Below are 6,020 nucleotides of genomic sequence, written 5' to 3'. Positions count from 1 at the left end.
AATATGAATGAATCATTGCAATTCACACATGGAATATTGTGGGCGTGACTGTAGGAAAGAATGACATGAGACTTTTCAGAAGATGCAGATAAGTTAAAATTTCATGAGTCTTTCTTAGTTTTAGCTTTCTTAGTTTACACCAGATCCTCTGAGCACTGGGAATCCTTTGGAAGTACACGTAGCAATGGCAGGCTGCGCTTAACTGCACTAACCTACGTTCAGACCTGATTTGCTTTTCAACATTTGTTGAAAAATTTATAAAAATAGAAAATTAAAAGACCATCTTATTTCAAAAAATATGATCTCATGAAATTATATTGAAATACTTCTAAAATCTTACAAAAACAGAGCGGGATCCTTCAATTATTAGTTCTATTTTTCAGGACACATTTTATGTTAATATAGGGTGTCAGACTCAATAAATACTAATTTTAAAAAGGCATGCACTTTTATAAAGAGTTCTATAGAGCACATTTGCCCTAAAACAACAAGCCCTGTGAGTGGAACAGAGGAGTCTGGGTTTGTCGAAACTGCCTTGTGTGCAAGAAGCCGAGCTCACTCCATTTCAGGGCCAGGAGACAGGCTGAGACTTCCTTTCATTGTTTTGTGCTTAATCACCTAGATTTTCTTCTAGAAGTTTTCACTTTTGCAGATGGTCAGAAGCCAGTCAAAACCCTGAAGAAAATTTGATCTCTAGCAACTTATGACCTAGGCATATTTTTCTTCTCTGTTAACAGCTTGTTGGAAGCATGAGTTTTTATCTGTGTGTCTAACATGCTTGGTAAGGATTTGTACCTTGGCAGAGGTCCATATAAATGAGTGTTTACGTCTACAGGATTTTGGAGTCCATGACTTGTAATGCCAAAACAGGAAGTTGATTTTTATCTCTACAAAAATGTTAGGTCTGCTTTTCTACTGTTCATTATTTAACAAGTTGAGTCTTTAGTTCTGGATTCTCCAGTAGTCATAAAATACATTGGAGGTTTGCGCCTGGGTCAGATAATCACAGGACTTCTATCCCCCATTCAGGTGTCTGCTCAGGTCACCTCTTTGCAGGCGTTCATTAGTCACCTTGCTTTAAACGTCCCTATTCCAATGACTGTCCCCTGAGGCTGCATTATCATTTCCTTCAGAACACTTATCTCTCCCTGATATTATACTATACCTTCTTTAGCTTTTCTTTTCTTTTTGTCACCAGAAGTTGAATCCTAGAGGATATTGATTTGCTCCTATCTGTTTCTCCTGTGGCTAATAGAGTGCTCTTAATAACATTTATGAACATTATTAATAAACGATAAAATAACACAACAGGCTCTTAATAACAGGCTCTTAATAAATATTTATTAAATAAAGCAAAGAAATAATTCCAAGGGATCTGGAGATGAAAGTATTCTGGACATTCCAAGTCTGGTTAATAAAAAATGTCACCTACACTTAAAAGCAAAAGTTTAAAAACTTCTAGTAATAGGCATTTCAACAGTTTAAAAACTCGATAGATAACTTGAGACAGTCAAATGACACAAAAGAACATTGTCACACTTAAGGGAAGATGCATATTTGACTATTAACCTCCTTTTTTAGCTTTCTCTTTTAAAATTTTCATGGGTTTTGTCTTCCCCATGTGAAATTAATCCAAACAATTTAGTTAAACTGAGAGGATTCCCAGACCAGGTAAGAACTACCCACCAAAAAAAAAAAAAAAAAAAAAAAAAAAAAAAAAAAAAAAAAATTAAATCTATTAAAAAAAATCAAGTTTTTAAAAAGTCACATGGAGGATAAATTTAAGTGTAAACATATTATCTTAACATATTTATGCCCCCTTTTTTTCTTCTTGTTTACATGGCATGAAAGTTGGTCTTCTTTTTCCTTTCTCCTTAAATGCATTCTTGGGGCGCCTGGGTGGCTCAGTGGGTTAAGCCTCTGCCTTTGGCTCAGGTCATGATCTCAGGGTCCTGGGATTGAGCCCTGCATCAGGCTTTCTGCTCATCAGGGAGCCTGCTTCCTCCTTTCTCTCTGCCTGCCTCTCTGCCTACTTGTGATCTCTGTCAAATAAATAAATAAAATCTTAAAAAAAAAAAAAGCATTCCCTTTGGGAGAGGGATGACAATACAGCAAAAGACAAAAGTAGAGGTCAGGTTATGTGTCTGAAAATCTCACTGCTGGTGTTAGGGTTTTACAAATTACAGTGTAAATAAAGATAATTTTCTGGGACTGGGATAGGTTGGTATTTTTTCCTACATAAATATGTCTTCCTGAATGTCTGAGTGAAGTTACAGTAAGTGATGGTTGGAGAGAGGGAGGAGCTGATCCAGATGAACAGTGAGAAGCGGAGCTAGAGCCACAGGGTGGGACCCAGAGTTGATGTCCAGCCTGAGGAAGCTGTCAGCCCCTGCTGGTCAATGTAATGCAAATCAGAGAAGAAAAAAGAATTGTCCTGTAAAAAGATGCCCTTACCTTGCCTTGACTCAGGGAAATGGGAGGAGAAAATAAGGCTCCTCTGAAAATTCCTAATGAAAATCCTGTGCTTATAGGTGTTAAGGCCTAAATTCATAGTATGCTAAGACATCACATTGGAAATTTAAATTGTTTAGCTGTATTAGCAGTAACCTGCATGCTTTGAGAAGCACATTTTCTAAAGAAACACAGTTTAAACCAAAGTTTCAAAGGATGCCCAGAGATAAAGTTGTAAGAAGCAAGGGCTTATCATTTTAAAAAATATACATCAATAAGTCCATCTGGAAGACAGAACCCCCTTTCCTCCAAGATATCCATACCCCAATCCCTGGTATGTCATATCACATGGCATAAGGACTTTGCCCATGTAAGTAAGGGAGATTATCTTGGATCAATTTAGTGGGCCCAGTGTAATCACATAAAATCTTAAAAAAAGAACTTTCTCTGCTTGGAGTCAGAGAGATGTAGTAGAAGAGACACAAGAAGGACACAGCTAAGAATTCAGAGAGACCCCACTTGAAGCAGAATTAACATGCTTTTGCTGGCTCTGAGATATGGGGTCCATGTTCAAGGAGCAGTGGGAAGCTTCCAGGAGCCAAGGACAGCCCTCAGCTGGTTAATAGCCAGCAATGAAATGGGGATTCAGTCCTACAATTGCAAAGAACTGAATTTAATCAACAACTTGAACAAACTTGAAGCAGATTCTCCCTTACAGCCTCAAGCATTAAGGGATCCAGTTCTGCTAATGTCTTGATTCCAGTTTTAGGAGACCTGGAACAGAGAAATCAGCTGAACCGCACTGTGGCCAGACTGCTGGCCCACAGAAATAGATTATTTCCAAAGGAACTGAATTCCTCTAAGTGATGACTTGTAATGGTAACAATGGGAACCAGGAGAAAATGGAATAGTATCTTCAAAGTGCTGAGAAAAAAAAAATCGCCTAGGTAACTGAGTATTCAGTGAATTCTACTTTTTAAAGATAAAAGTGAAATACACTTTTGGGAAAACAAAAATTGAGTGAGTTTGTTATCCTAAGTTAATTACTAAAGAATTTCGTTAAGAAAGAAGGAAAATTATTCTAGAGAGAAAATGCAGTGTAAAAAAAACCCCAATAAAACCCTGATAAATATGCAAATAAATCCAAATGTTTATATTATGAAAATGGTAACAATAAATTCTAAGTTGTTAGAATAAAAAAAAAAAATCAAAACACAGCCAAAATCCTACAGGAGAATATGGATTATAAGTGAAAGGCACAAAAGACCTAAGGCATTCAGGGGCCTTCATTCTTTGGTGAGACAATAAAAATGCTGATGATTAATTACAGTCTGAAGAAAAGAATGGAACTTGCTTAACCTGAAATATATTATGCGTTAAAAACACTCAACAAGGGGCACCTGGGTGGCTCAGTGGGTTAAAGCCTCTGCCTTCAGCTCAGGTCATATCCCAGGGTCCTGGGATTGAGCCCCATATCCGGCTCTCTGCTCAGCAGGGAGCCTGCTTCCTCCTCTCTCTCTCTGCCTGCCTCTCTGCCTACTTGTGATTTCTGTCTGTCAAATAAATAAATAAAATCTTTAAAAAAAATACTCAACAAATATCATAATCACCAAAGAAATACTAAAATATTCCCTTGAAAGTTATTTTCAAATATTTCCTTTAGAAACAAGACAAATATGACCACTATCACTATTACTATTCAACATCAGACCAAACTATCTTGCTAGTACAATAAGAAAAATAAATAAATATATAATATAAAAGGATAGGAAAGATAGAAATAAAATGATAATTTGTTGTGTATTACATGATTATCTCCATTACCACAAAACCAAAAGTATAAAAGAAAGAAATCATTAATAGTAACAAATAAACAAACAAGAAAAAGACAATAAAAATTTGTAAGATTTATATGGAAAATTATTATATGTTATTGAAGGACATAAAAGGAAACTTTTATTTTATTTTTTTTAAAGATTTTATTTATTTATTTAACACAAAGAGAGAGAGAAAGAGATCACAAGTAGGCACAGAGGCAGGCAGAGAGAGAGGGGGAAGCAGGCTCCCTGCTGAGCAGAGAGCCTGATGCAGGGCTCTACCCCAGGACCCTGAGACCATGACCTGAGCCAAAGGCAGAGGCTTAACCCACTGAGCCACCCAGGCACCCTGAAAGGAAACTTTTAAAATGTAATGGTGTAATATGTTCACAGATGGGAACACTTGGTACAAAAAAGATATCAATACTCAACATACAAATTTCCTTTAATTCAAAAAAAAAAAATCCTACAAGCTTTCTTCAAGAAATTTGGCAAGCTGATTCTAAAATATATATGGAGGATTAAAGGGCCAAAAATAGCTAAGACACTTAAGAAAGAAAACTAAAGGGACTTAAAATATCATGACTTATTATACTGCTATAGTATTCAGTACAGTGTAGTTTTAATTCAGGGGTAGATAAGCAGATCAGTGATGCAGAACAAAGAATCCAGAAATGGATCCAGAATAAATGGAACCTTGATATACAACAGAGTAACAGGCTAATCTACGTAGAAAGATGATCTGTTCAGAAAACCACGCTGTTGTACAGCTGATTATCCAAATGGGACAAAAATAGGTCCCTAAATAGTACCATACAAAAATAAGAGTTCCAGATAGATACTTTTAGAAAGCAAAGTAGGGAAGGACCTGATAAACAAACACACCAAAAACATAGACCTAAAAGAAAAGATTGATTAAGGTAAATATATTAGAATAAAGAACTGATATCTCTCAAGAAACTTCAGAAAGAAAGTTAAAATACAAGCTGCAAACTGGTATAGAAATTTAATTGGCTTGGGGCGCCTGGGTGGCTCAGTGGGTTAAAGCCTCTGCCTTCGGCTCAATTCATGATCTCAGGGTCCTGAGATCGAGCCCCGCATCAGGTTCTCTGCTCAGCGGAGAGCCTGCTTCCCTCTCTCTCTCTCTCTGCCTGTCTCTCTGCCTACTTGTGATCTCTGTCTGTCAAATAAATAAATAAAATCTTTAAAAAAAAAAAAAGAAAAGAAATTTAATTGGCTTTGTATATTTATTTTACCTGCAACAAACTTTTGTAAGGCCCTTCTTATTTCTAATAATTAGCCAATAGATTCTTTGGAATTTGCATGTAGACAATTATTCCATCTGCAAATAACTATAGTTTATTTTTAGATTTCCAAAGACATTGTAGTATACAATGAAATGTCATAGGTCAGGCACAAAATGCAGTAACTCTTCCTTTACCTTGGAAGTCATAGGTCACTATGTGTGAAAATTAATGAAATTCCTGCTATGTACAGCTACTACGGAATTACACATTAAAATCCTCAAGGGGACCTGGACTCTGCTTTATTTGATAGACTCTGGGACTAAGACTAGGTCAAGTGTGGAAACCAGAGGAGGGATAATGATTTTTCAGTGGTAGATATCATCCAAGAGGTTTTAATGTTAAACCCTAGAAACAATAAGAGTGTTTGGTAATTTTACAAATAAAACACCAAAATCCTAAAAATCAGCAGTTTTCTTATATATCATAAATAACAAATAAAAAATGT

The sequence above is a fragment of the Lutra lutra genome, chromosome 6 (genome assembly GCF_902655055.1).
Source record: "Lutra lutra chromosome 6, mLutLut1.2, whole genome shotgun sequence".
NCBI lineage: Eukaryota > Metazoa > Chordata > Mammalia > Carnivora > Mustelidae > Lutra > Lutra lutra.
This window is presented reverse-complemented; position numbering follows the sequence as displayed.